Source organism: Tamandua tetradactyla, chromosome 1 (genome assembly GCF_023851605.1).
Source record: "Tamandua tetradactyla isolate mTamTet1 chromosome 1, mTamTet1.pri, whole genome shotgun sequence".
NCBI classification, from domain to species: Eukaryota; Metazoa; Chordata; class Mammalia; order Pilosa; family Myrmecophagidae; genus Tamandua; species Tamandua tetradactyla.
The window spans coordinates 26517894-26530767 of NC_135327.1; the positions used below are offsets into that span (position 1 = coordinate 26517894).

General features: G+C 50.1%; 1 long non-coding RNA gene across 2 annotated transcripts; it reads right to left on the reverse strand.

Annotated features, from left to right (window-relative positions):
- Positions 1–2692: 2692 nt before the first annotated feature.
- LOC143683888 (uncharacterized) lies at positions 2693–11494 on the reverse strand. 2 transcript variants are annotated; one of them, XR_013175697.1, is made up of 4 exons: positions 11165–11494; positions 10118–10205; positions 5798–5926; positions 2693–3364 (listed from the first exon to the last, which is right to left on the reverse strand). It is a non-coding gene; the product is annotated as an uncharacterized LOC143683888 (long non-coding RNA). The 2 variants fall into 2 exon arrangements; XR_013175703.1 differs by lacking the exon at positions 10118–10205 and having other exon boundaries at positions 11281–11494.
- Positions 11495–12874: the final 1380 nt, after the last annotated feature.

Below are 12874 nucleotides of genomic sequence, written 5' to 3' on the forward strand. Positions count from 1 at the left end.
TGTGCCCTGAGATGGGGTGGGCCCTGGCAGGGAGGGTAGCTAGAAGGGAGGGCCTTGCAGGGGCCAGGAGCCAAGGAAGTATGGAAGTATGGCAGAGAGAGGTCGTCCACTTCAGTAAAGACCCCAACCCCAGGCTAGGAACAGCAGGGAGTGGAGTGCAAGACGGGGATCAGGGGCCCCATGGAGCCCCAGCACAAGGGGACCCTGCGTGAACAAGCCTTCACTCTGGGCTTATGTTCCTCCTCAACAAGTGGAGCAGGGAGAGGTGGGCCGTGTGGGCACCTCCACATTCCACCATCTGGGAGGCTGGTGGGGAGGAGACACAGAGAGGGCTGGGACACCGCTCTGGGCCTTCCACCCAACACAACTTCCCACAGAGCAGCTGTGGCTCACGCCCAAGACACTGGGGTCTCCTAAAGGAAGCAGAAGCATGCACACCACTTCCAGCCGCAGTGACAAGATGGAAACTGGTGATTCATATCCCACAGAGGCTGCGGATAAGCAATAAAGCTACCTTTTGCTTTCCACTGCAGAGTTTCTATGCATTTTTATTCTGGGTGCTGAAGCGGCAGCAGGTCATGGAAAGCCAGACTCTGGCAAAGGTGAAGGAAGAGGCTTGGAGAGGAGAATCTGGGGAAGCAAGTGGTGAGGACCTCTTTGGCCTGCCTCCAAGCCTGGTGGCTTCATCAACCATTGATGTGTCTGTTTTTGAGTTAACCATTTGTCTTGGGAATCCCAGAAACTTAGGGTAAGGTTAAAGAAGTGCCTGGAGTCCAGGACCCTGGCCTGCCTTCAGCTGACCCCTCTGGTGGTTTTCAAAGGACAGAGGTAGTCTCCCAGGTGACCCAAGTCATAGTCCAAGGACAGGGGCTCCAGTGAGGTGTCTAGGCCAGGGCAGGGGCTCATTCATGCTGGATCCATCCTTTATGACCAGGGTTCTTTGACTGTGGCAGGATCTGAGCAGAAATTCCTGCCCTGAAGGGAGAAAGGCCACTGCCCCAGATGGGATGGGGATAAGGGACCAAGGGTTCGGTTGGAGGAGGCCCCCTGGGATTCCCAAGTTTTGGTCAACTTGCTCCCTCAAACTGTTTCTTCCTGTGGTTCTGAGAGCCTAATGTTCCCCCGGGACCTCCCCCTGGCCATAGGGTGGGGCTGATAGGTGGCAGTAAAAGGGACAGTTCCAGAGCCCCCAACCTGGCTCCTCCTTGTCTCCCATGCTGGCAACTCCAATCTGCTCGGCTCCCCCAGCAGCACGGTCACCCCTCTCAGCTGTCTTGCTCCTGTCTGCAGGAGGACAGCCCCCTGGGCCCAGCCAGCCCCTTTCCAGAGGAAGCATGGCAGACAACCCAAAGAAGCACAATCTTGCCAACCCATTAGGTAGCAGGGAGGAGTTAGGGAGACAATGAAGACCCATCTGTGGTGCCGAGATCTGGGCCCTGACTGCCGTTCCCCCTCTCCCCACAGGGCAGGCGAGGCCCACTAGTGTCCTGGTGGACCTTCTGAGCTCCTTCCTCAAGGGTCTCAGGGTCAAGCACTGTGTCAACATCTGTGGGGCCATGTTTTTTGTCATCAGCTTCAATGGCAAGGTGGTAGCATGCAAGGACCTCTACATCTTTCTCTTCCCGAACTGGATGGCTTTGTTTCAGGTATGCCTGCCTGGAGCGAGCGCCAAGGATCTCCTGCTCCCTGCCCCGCCCACTTCCCTGCACCCCCCCCCACATCTGGCCCCTCCCCTCCTCGACTGGCCCTGCCCACTGTCCCATGTCCCTCTGGGCAGGGCTGCCTCCGGCTTTGCTCCTGGGGATGTCTCAAGGCCAGCTCATCAGGCCTGGGGGACCCCGTCTCCTCAGATGTTCCACCGAGTGCCTGACCCCAAATCAAGCAAAAGTCACGGGCTGCGCATAGGGCCGGGTGGGCCGCTCTTTCCTGATGTGTCACAGTGGGGCAGGGAAGGGGAGAAAATGAGTGAAGATGGGAGGGATCCAGCGAGCGGCCATGGCCTTGGGGCATGGGAAGCCAGGCCCAGGGTCTTGGTTTAATTTCGCACCACGGAGTGGGGACCAGGCCAAGCGACCTCAGACCCTACCCCTACCACTGTGGCTGCCGGCACTGGCAGCCCCTAGCTGAAGGACTTTGGAAACAGACTGGGGCAGCTACAGGCACCTCCAGGTTACCGCCCTACCCTGTCGGCCCCTTGGTTCCTGTTTTCTGTGAGGCCTGGCGGGCGGAGGGGGGCGGGCGGCTTGCTGCTCCGTGGGAGGATGGAGGCCCAGACAGGCAGCGGGAGCCCATTAGCATATATCAATGAGGTCACATAGCCCTGATCTGCAACTAGACATATCCATGCTCCCTCCAGAGAACCCAGCAGTTCCGGTTCCTCAGCTGGAGCAGATGGGGCGCGTGTGAGACAGAGAGTAGGATGGATTTCCAATACCACCCAAGACGCGCAATAAACAGACTGCGCTCACAGCCCAGTAGTTTCCTGGCTTTGAAGGTGCTGCAATTCCCCAAGCTCTGAGCATTGCTCTTTGCAGGCAACTTAGTGAAGGGATGAGCCCCCCACCTCCCATTCCATCCCCGTGTCTCATAAGAACTGGCTTAGACCGTTGGAGAAGCACAAGCTCAGGGCTCTAGCCAGCAAGGATTTCTGTTGAATAATACGATTTTGCACCAGAACGTTCTTAATTCGAACTCTTGGTTGATCCTGCTGGGTTGTGCTGCCCCCGCTCCCGCCCCCAACTCCAGCACCCACCCTACTGGCCCTAGCATCTGCCATTTCTTTAATAAGCTGAGTGTATTTTTTCAGGGACCATGTCGGATTTGCAGATGCACTGTAACTTGTGGAGAAGGATCCTGAAGTACTTTTAGATGACCGTGGTCTCTTACTCAATGCTGGTCCTTATTGCTGTCTACACTTACAGTTTTAAACTGTATCTGGGTTTTTCAACCAAACTCTGGGACTGTCCTAAGATGATAAGAATTTGGCTCCTGAAGTTTTGTGGGTGGTAGCCACTGAAGTTCCGTTGTCCAAAGGCTTCCAGTTCTGTGAGAATTCTTAGGCTTCTGGGGTCAGTCAGTAGGAAGGATCAAACTAAACCAGGTCATGCTTCCTAGGGGGAAGCTTGTAGAGAAAACAAAGCAGTTACTCACCAGGACCTGTGTTTGCCAAAGGAGATACTTACAGCTGCCCCGTGCAACCTGGGGAACCAAGGAGGCCCATCATCCTAGGCCAGTGGGCAAATATGCTAGTAGGGAGCTCTTCTAGATGGTTCTGTCCTATTTCTGGGCACATCTGCCAAGCTCCTGGCTTGTTAAAGGTCCGTAGAGATGCCTCTTCCAGCTACCATTGGTTTCCAGGTCATAGCTGCCAAATCCAGGGAAAGGGAAGTATGTCATATGGACTCATCAAGACTTTGTTGCATGATCACTCCTGCTCTGTTAGGATCCCCAGAGCCCGTGATTTAAAACCCCACAGTACTCTCACTCCCACCTCTATCCTTGTACTCCACTCCCTGCGTCCCCCAGTTTCAGCTGTGAGTCTGGAGTTTATACCAAAAGTGTTTACCTTAGGCATTACTCAGAAAGGGCTAAGAATTCCGGGCTGTCTCAGGTCAAATGAATCCACCTGTCCGAAAACTCGGGGCCAAAAGGGGCTTTGCCTGAGCCCTAGAATTTGCTTGTGGACACTGCACCTGCGTCTCTCAGAATCTAGAGACAGGAGCTCAAACATCATTTGGTTATCAAGAGAAAGGGTTGCAAGGTCTGGCAAGGCAGGTATCTTTGGCAGGCAGGAGTACCCAGGTAGGGGTCATTTCTCAGCCTTAAAACTTCTCTCCCCTTTCCCTGCTTCAGGTTACATGATATGGGTCGGAAGCAGTTCGATACAGTGGAGTTGTTTGCTAAGGTTTTGCTGCCTGCCACCTTTTTGCTGGCGTGCATCCTTCAACTTCATTTCTTTAATGAAGACTTTCTGAAGACCCCCAGCCTGCATGATATTCCCATTAAACAGAAAGGCACCTCTGGTAGGTACTGTTGTCCCTGGGGTAGCATTTAAAGATTCTGCTAATAGACTGAGAGATGGACTCAGCTTGGGAGATCAAAATTGGATTTACTTTCTGTTTGCTGAGTCATTCATTTGTGAATTTTCTTTGGAAGTTGATGGGGAAAGGTAGAGCTGTGGATGACCCTGCCAGGTTAGAGATGAGAACAGTGACTTTCATTTCCTAGCAGGTACCTTCCTTTACAGAAATGTAGCTGAACTCTGTTGAGCGGGCACTTTGTTTTTGCTGGGACTCCGTATAAAGAGTTGTCTCGAAGAGCCACTCAAATGCAGAACACTCATTTATTGAATGTTCTCCATGCCTAAGGATTTGTTTTATTTTAGCTTTCACCATTCTGTACTTTAACTAAATTAAGGAGCTGGCTGTGAAACTTGGCTTTTAAAGGTTTTTTAATTTTCGGACTGAGTCACTAATACGTTAGAGTATTTCGCAGAATTCTTATTTTAAAAGGTGGTATTTTGCCAGAGCAATTCATTTTCTTACTAAGAAAAATTAAACAGGAGGCTGCAGTCTCCTTAATGCCCAAATCTGTTTTTCTGATCAAATGGTGCAACAGTCTTAACACTTGACATGAAAAAAAATGCCCGGGAGAATACAATTTGATTCTTTTTTCCCTGGGGGCTGTAAGATATTCTTTTTTGTTGTGGTTAACATTGTGTGGTTTGTGTTTGTTTTTTTTTTTGCCCTGCCTTGTTCATAGTCAACGAGGGATTCGAACGTTCTGTAGAGAAAGGAAAAGGGCAGTGATGAGCTTCTGGGTCCCTTGGCGACTGGGAAGCCATGCTGACAAGCTGTGGACACGAGATACTGTGCAGGGACACATCTAACACTAAATGGGCTCCTGCTTCAGAGTGGGGAGAGAACTTGGGAGAAATGTTCTCTTCTGAGCCACTGGGCCCCAATGGGTCAACTCTCTGGATGGAGTGGGGGAGGGATGCAGGTTTTCCGCAGCAGACCCATCATTTTGAGGGGACCAGGTTGCCATCGTAACATCACGTGAACATCAGTTCCGCTGTATTTCCAACATAAATGCTCAGTGAGTCATAGCCCACCCCAGCCCCCCAGCAACACGAGGGTGGAAAATGACACGCATCTTCTGCTGGATATTGGAGTCTATTGCTTTCTTTAAAGTGCCTTCTGCAAGGAGTTCTCCCCTCTGAGCACCTTATGCTGCAGCCGATGCACCAGCTTTGCCTCATCTTGCTTGGTCACTATGTTCTTATGCATTTGAGTGCTAATCTCATTCTTTTACAAGCTGCAGCAAGAATGAAAGCCCATCACCAGGGGACAGGTTAAACAAATTATGGCGTGTCTCAGCAGCATAATGCTATGCAGCCGTTAAAAAGAATGAGGCAGCTGTACATATACTAGTATGAATAAGCATCAAGCTGTATTGCCAGGTGAAAAAAATAAAGGTGCAAAGAAAAGTCCATAGAATGCGCTGCCATTTGTTTAAGAAAAAAAAAACTCTCTCTATATATGCTTATACACACAAAGCATATCTTTGGATGAATGTGGAAGAAACCTATAATGGGGTTTGCTCTGGGGGAGGCCTAAGTGGGAGGTGGGAAGGAGAGTCACTTTTTCACTGTATACCCTTTTGTACTTTTGGGATTATTTTTTTAACTATGTGCATGCATTGCCTGGCCAATATAATAAATGAATAAAACATTTAAAAATCTATTAAGGAGTTTGCTGTGTAAATAGATCTAATGGAAAATGAATCCCTTACCTACCTCCAAGAGGAGTCTCTCTCTCCCTCTTTCTCAGGCTTGACGTTACAATTTGGAAACTTTGGAAGAGGTAAGAGTTAACCAGTGAAGAAAAATTCATTTTTCCAGTTTGATTTCTGGAGTCAGTTGTGCCTGAGAAGGGAGAAAGCTTAAGTATCATTTCCAACATTACAGCTGAACCAGCTCAAATTGTTTCTATTTTGTTTTGTTTCTTTAATGACCTAGTCAATGACTCTGCCTGCCTCATCCATATTTACTAATGGCTTGGACCCATTTCACATGAAAACAGACCAGCAAGTTGATACTCAACCCCCTCTGACCAAATGCCTATGAGCACTCAGCCTTTGAATTTTAGTCTAGGGCCCCACAGGGAAGAGGAAGAGACTCAAAACTTTGAAATAGAGCAAGCAATACTGCAAAAGATGAGCCACGCAAGCAGGAAGATGTATAACTGGGGCAGAAGGTGCCAGCAGGTCAGAGATGCAGCTTTCCCCAGGAAGTCCCACACGGAGGGATGTGGTTTCCAGTGTTACCAAAATCCAAGTGTTTAGGTAAAGAGTTGATTCATTAAAAAGAAAATTAGTTGAGGTTGAGCTGATGCAACCCAACCTTGACATGTTCTCCTCACTTAAAAAAAATTTTTTTTTAATTGTGAAAAATACCATATATACAATAACATATATACTATAAATTTCAAAGCACATCACAACAATTAGTTGTAGAATAGATTTCAGAGTTTGGTATGGGTTACAATTCCACAATTTTAGGTTTTTACTTCTAGTTGCTCCAAGACACTGGAGACTAAAAGAGATATCAATATAATGATTCAGCCATCAAATTCCTTTGTTAAACCCTACCTTCTCTATCTAACTCCATCTCCTTTGATCTTTCTCCCAATTTTTAGGGTTATTTGGGCTATGCCCAGTCTAACTTTTTCATGTTGGAAGGCACTGTTGATAATATGGGATAGGGGGATGGAACTAGTTGATATTCTGGAAAGGCTGGCCTTTCCGTATTTCAGGATTAATCTGCCCTGGGAACCCATCTGGAGGTTGTAGGTTCTGGAAAGTAACATAGTGCATGGAACCTTTGTAGAATCTCAGATAAAGCCTTAGGTGTTCTTTTGGTTTGACAGGAGTGGTTTTGGTTGGGGTTTGGCAAACCTTGATGAATAGCAGTGTCTAGCTGAAGCTTGCATAAGCGCAGCCTCCAGAGTAGCCTCTTGACTCTATTTGAACTCTCTCAGACATTGATACCTTATTTGTTTCACTTCTTTTCCCCTTTTGGTCAAGATGGCACGATTGATCCCATGGTGCCAGGGCCAGGCTCATCCCTGGGAGTTATGTCTCTCATTGCCAGGGAGACTTTCATTCCTGGATGTCATGTCCCACATAGGGGGGAGAGCAATGGTTTCACTTGCAGAGTTGGACATAGAGAGAGACTGGCCACATCCAAGCAACAGAAGAGGGCCTTTGGAAGTAACTCTTAGACATAACTATAATCTCCTCACTTTTATTCCAGGAAACATGCAAAAAAGGACAATCACCTGCCCTTGTGTGGAGTAGACCAGTTGTCCCTGACCTTCTCCCTAGCTGCTCTCCCTGATCAGCCATGCTTTTTTTCTGATGCCAGATAGGGAGCCTGTTCAGGTTAGTTGGACCTGTGAATTCAGAGTTCCACAGCATTTCTGATCCTGGCTGGGTTGACAGTTGCCGCTGCAGTTTCAATTAAAACATAGCTTGCAAATTTAAAGTGAGAAAGATTTCTGGAATCTGTTTTGCCTCCTTGGGGAGCCCACTGCATCCAAGTGATTTGGGGGCACACATGCCTCTTGCTCAGTTTGTAGGTGGCCTGATGTTTTGAGTCCTTAATTCCTGGTAGTCTCTTTAATTTTACCAAATTATGCTCTTTCTCAACGATTAAGAACAGCAAACGTAGAAAGTATTTTCTTGGGTGGTGGTTAAACTTAACTTCTCTTGGGTGGTTAGATTGCTTTTTTATTCATTTGTGCATCCAGTTAAGCATTTGGTGAGTGTCTTTTAAGTACCACATGCTGTGCTGAGCATTGAGGAGATAAAGAGAAATAATTTGTGTCTCTCCCTTCAAGGAGTTCATAAGCTACAGCAGGGGTTGCAAACTGCGGCCCTGGGGCCAAATGCATGTGCAGTTGTTGTGTCCCTTTAAATGTTTTGCTTTATAATGGTAGAGTTAAATAGCTGTGGCAGAGACCATGTGGCCAGAAAAGTCTAAAATATCTACAAGATAGTCCTTTACAGAAACAGTCCCTCTTGGTCTTGAGAGAATCAGAAATATCACAGATTTTGGGGTATGGTGAGAACTGTTATGAAGAGGGCAAGGCACACAATTTGAGGTTTGGGGGGGTGCGTGGGTTGAAGGAACTTTAGTCTAGGCACTTAGTACAATTGAAAAAGAAAAAGAAATGAACCACTTTCTGGTTTTCTCTGCTTTGTCCTGACTTCCTCCTAAATGCAATGTTTTGTTTTGTTTTTTTACTTTCCTGTTGCTTCAAACAAGAAACCAGACCCCGAGGGATTGCCAGGTGCCAGGTGAAATCTTTCTCCCTCCCTCAGAGGAGGAAACAAGCAATTGGGACATGGCAATTGAACGCTGACTGCTGGTTTTCTGAAGCTTCCGGAAATGGTTAATGCAACTCAAGTGTTTCTGTGGCGCGATCCGAAAATACACATCTTTAAACTTGAGTCCACCATGGTGAGCTGGCTCGCACTGCAGGGGTCAGTGGCTTTGCAGGAGGGCCGTGGGCTGCCTCATTTTTGGAGACAGCGTCAGATTGGAGACCTTCTCTTTTGGCGCCGTGCTGGCCTCTTAGAAGGGTCCAGTGTACTCTTCTGATTCTCCGAATTTGAAATGTTTCCATTGCAGTCAGCTGAACAAGGCAATCCACAAACTCCAACGCTTGCCTTTAGGTCTCTTGATGAAGTCCCTGTTTTATGTCACCTGGTGGCCTCCCTGTCCTATTCTAAATTACGCCCACGTGCATCCCACTTTTCCACCATCTTGGGCCTGTGTGATGGTGAGCTGATGCCTCATCTGAAATATGTCCTGCCCTCTGCCTCCTCTTCACACTGCACAGAGGTGAGTTGTTCCAGGGGAAGCTTCTCCCCCATGGCCTGGATTGCTCCTTCGGGGAAGTTAGGAGCTGAGTCTCTGCCTGCTTCAATAGAATCTGTTCAAAGAAAAATTGTTGAATGAAACCTTAAAACACATGTGATATGACAAAAGCATCTAGGGCAGTTCTTGCCATTCAAAAGATGAGAAAATTGAGGCTCAGGGTGAAAGGGGCAGGGAGGACTGCTCTGCAATTCCATGATGAATTGTTCACACGTTCACTGAACAGAAGTTGGTGGGGTACATGTTCTGTGGAGGCAGGCCAGGAGACCTGCAAATGAGATTCTTTCCTCCTGGAGCTGACCTTCCAGAAGGACAGATAGACACGTGCGAGTAACCAGAAACTGGGATTTGAGGGTGGGAGGCTGTGAAGAAAGCTGCAGCTGAGTAAGGGAGTGGAGTTTGGGGTGCTGCAGGGCACGGGGGCTCAGGGAGGCCCCTCTGAGCAGGGTCTCGAGTGCAGTAAGGGCTGAGTAGCGCACACTTGTAGAGAGAAGGGCGGTCCTGGAAGTGGAAACGGCAGGGACGAGGCAGTCCAGGACCGGGTCCTCGGGCCCCAGCCACCCTCCCTATGCCCATGGCCTTTTGATGGTGCACACCAGGAGACAGGATGGGGACGGAGATTTGGCCCAACCTCTCGAGGTTGGAGGTGGGGGGCGGGATGGGGAAGCAGGGGACCTCGGAAGGCCTTGGCTTGGGCCAGACAGGGACGTGTGTGTGCACGTGGGGGACTTGTGAGGAGCACAGCTTCTTGGGGGCCAGGGCTGCGAAGGGGCAGGATTCTGGGATGCAAGCGTGAGCCTCTGGGTCCTGCTCTGCAGCTCCAGGCTGCTCTTGGGAGTCTGAGGCCTGGCGAGTCCCACGGGAGCCCTGGGACCATGAGAGGAGGGTGCATCCCCACACTGGCAACTCCAGTCTCAACCTGGATAGGGGAACAGGGCTCACAAAGAAGAATCATGGTGCTAGAGGGACCTTCTGTGCCAAGCTGTTCTTTTGCAGTTGGGGAAATGGAGGCTTGGCAGGGCACAGGTGCCTGCCTGGTCAGCCCTGCAGCTTCAGTCGTGGCTGGGGAACTGGTCGGCAGATAAGGCCAAGACTTGGCCAAGTACCCCGTGCCCTTCCTGCCGCCCTCCAGGTATGGCCAGGAAATGAAACGCACCCCCTGCCCAGGCTTACACAAGAATTGATTCTCTAACTTCAGCCCATGAATCCGACAGAGTGGCTCGGAGGATTAAGGAAACACGAAGGTAAAGCGTTGCCCTGCCTGAAGTTAGGGAGGAAATAATGGCCTGTGATTAGTGAGTGCAGACAAATGGGGGTGTCTGAGAAATGCAAACCTTGGGGATCCAGGCGCCAGGGAGGATTAACAGAGATGAAGTGCCCGGCTTGGGGCCTGGCACCCGGTAGGCACCCACTCAATAAGCTCGGCACCTCCTTCGCTTCCTGGGGAACATTACATTAAGTAATTGCTTTAGTGGCCAAGTTATATATTACCGAGAGTGAACCTGGCCCGAACTTATCATTCACTTTTACTGTTTTGCCTAGAGAGGTTTCTGCGGCAGCTTGGAAAGCCAGAAATGAATAAGGAGAGAGGTGACATTAAGGCAGGCTGTTAGCAGAAGCGAAAATTAAACAACTCAGCCAAAATTCAGGCCGGTAGTGCCTTGCGTGCAAGATCCAGGAGATGAATGGCTCTCTTCCCGGGGCCCATCTGTGTGCTGGGGGCTGGCAGGCGTTGTCTCCTGGGATCCTAGCTCTGGAGCTGGACCCTGTGACACAGGGGTTGTTAACCCTGTTTTCTTGAGGGGAAAAGTGAGGTGCAGAGAGAGGTGCAATTGCTTGGCCAAGGTGTCATGGAGAAGGAAGGGGGGGGGGGCGGGACCAGGACGAGACTCCCATTTCAGGATCACCATTTGGTACATGGAACATGTCACCTCCCTAGGTGACACCTTAGCCTGGGCAAACAGGAGAGAAGGTCGTGAGAGCATGTGTCCAGCCTCAGGCACAGAAGCAAAGAACTAAATAATAAGTGAAAGGAAGCGCTGTAGCCCCTGGCTAAACATGTGAGGAGCAGAAGCGACCAGCCAGAAAAGTCTGTGGTGCACGATATTGAGCTGATGACAGCGCAGGCGGCTGGTACCTGTGGGACCCCCTCCCAGCACCCTACCCAGGGGACGCGTGCGTTCCCGGTGTCTTGACCCACAGCGCCAAATAGGGAAAGACCTGCTCGGCCTGCGAGGAAGGGGCTTCTCCTCCAAGGCCTGGGCTCCTGGGGGCTCGGATCACGTGTTCACCGTGAGGCAGAAAGAGGCAGCACGAGATGGAAGCTGCCAATACACCTGGTCCTTGTACTGAGAAATGCGGGGACAGTGAGGCCTTTAGCCCTGCGTCCGCGCTGGCCTGGGCCCCGGATGGAAGGTGAAAGATAAGCCCTGCTCAGCGCTAAGAAGGTGGAGAAGAGCAGAAGCCATTTTCCAACGAGTTTCCCAAGAAGATTGACAATCAGGTTTTGTGGTGCTCCAGGGGGACGGTTCTCTGCTCTCTCCTGAGTCACCCCAGTCTGCCCTTTGTGACATATCCTTGGAGTTCTGGGGGCTGGGGGCTGATGGAGGACTCTTATTTAAGGACGTATTGGGCTGTGCTGGTCACCGCTCAGCTTCAGTCCTTGCACCGAAAAGCTCATGGAAAGGACTCGCCAGCCAGGACCTCACACAGAAGTCCCATTGAGTCTCCATCTCTTAATTTGCTGCAAGGATGCAGAGGAGGCCTTCCCCCAGCCACGGTGAGAGCCATGAAAGGCAGGGGAGGGTCCGAGGGCATCTGCATGGGAAAAGGGGTGGCACGGTCTGGGGCGTGGAACAAGCCTCACTCTTCATCCCCAATAATCAGTCAGTCTCTCCCAAGTGCCCTGAGTGGAAGTACACAGAGCATGCTTATGGCTAAATATGATCTAATAAGGTAATCCTTTTCATTTCAGTGTCATATAATCAATAGGGAAAATACAGCATATTTAGAACCAACAATTAGGCTTTCACTGCATCTCCCCCCATCGCTCATCCACAGACACCCTCTATCAACCCCATCCCCCCATCTGAGTCACCCACACCCCATCAGTCAGGTCATAGGAAGGACCCACAGTCTGGACGTTTTGAGGCTGTGGCATGAAACGACACCCCTCCCCGCTGCCAACCCTAAGGATGCTTTCTAAATGCACACATCATGCAGCGAAATGGATTTCAGCCTTAACGGGCAGCGTTATTAAGAGCTGGCAGACTGGAAGCGGCCGTGTGTCCTTGAAAGGGTGTGCTGGTACTCAGATTGTGTTATGAAGCAATGTAATCAAGCAAAGTAAATGAACTCGTTATGATTGGCTTTTTATTCCCGCTTGTCAAGAGTCATAACCGCGTGAAATGTTCTCCACCCAGACCAATCAGAAAATCAATACCTTGGTATCTGTGGAACGTGTCTCTTCTGGGAAGAAATGAGAGGAAATGTTTGGGAAGCATTCAGGACATCAGGAAGCTCTTCTAACACAGGGCTTTGGGAGCAGTTCTTCCTAAGAGGTGGGGCTGAAACAAGCACTAGCTCTTGGAAGTGGGCAGGTTGGTCAGGATGGCCGATGGTTACGATCACCCAAACCACAGTTTTATTGAGGAATTGGGGAGGGACAGCCTGGGTGAGGACTTCCCTCGTTTGCCTCGTGCATGGTCCTGGCGAAACGAGGCTTCTGTCCCACGTGGTATTGACTCAAGGTTTGCCTGGCTTGTCAGAGCCAGCTCCCCAGCCTGGCCCTCATGACTTGGAGGGGACTGTGAGCTGGCATCAGAGATCCTACCAGCTCCAGGACAGGCTGCGGGAGACACCTCCCACCCCCACTCCACCCCCCGTGAGCCGCATTGCGGACACCTTAACTTGAGAGATTTCAATGATGGG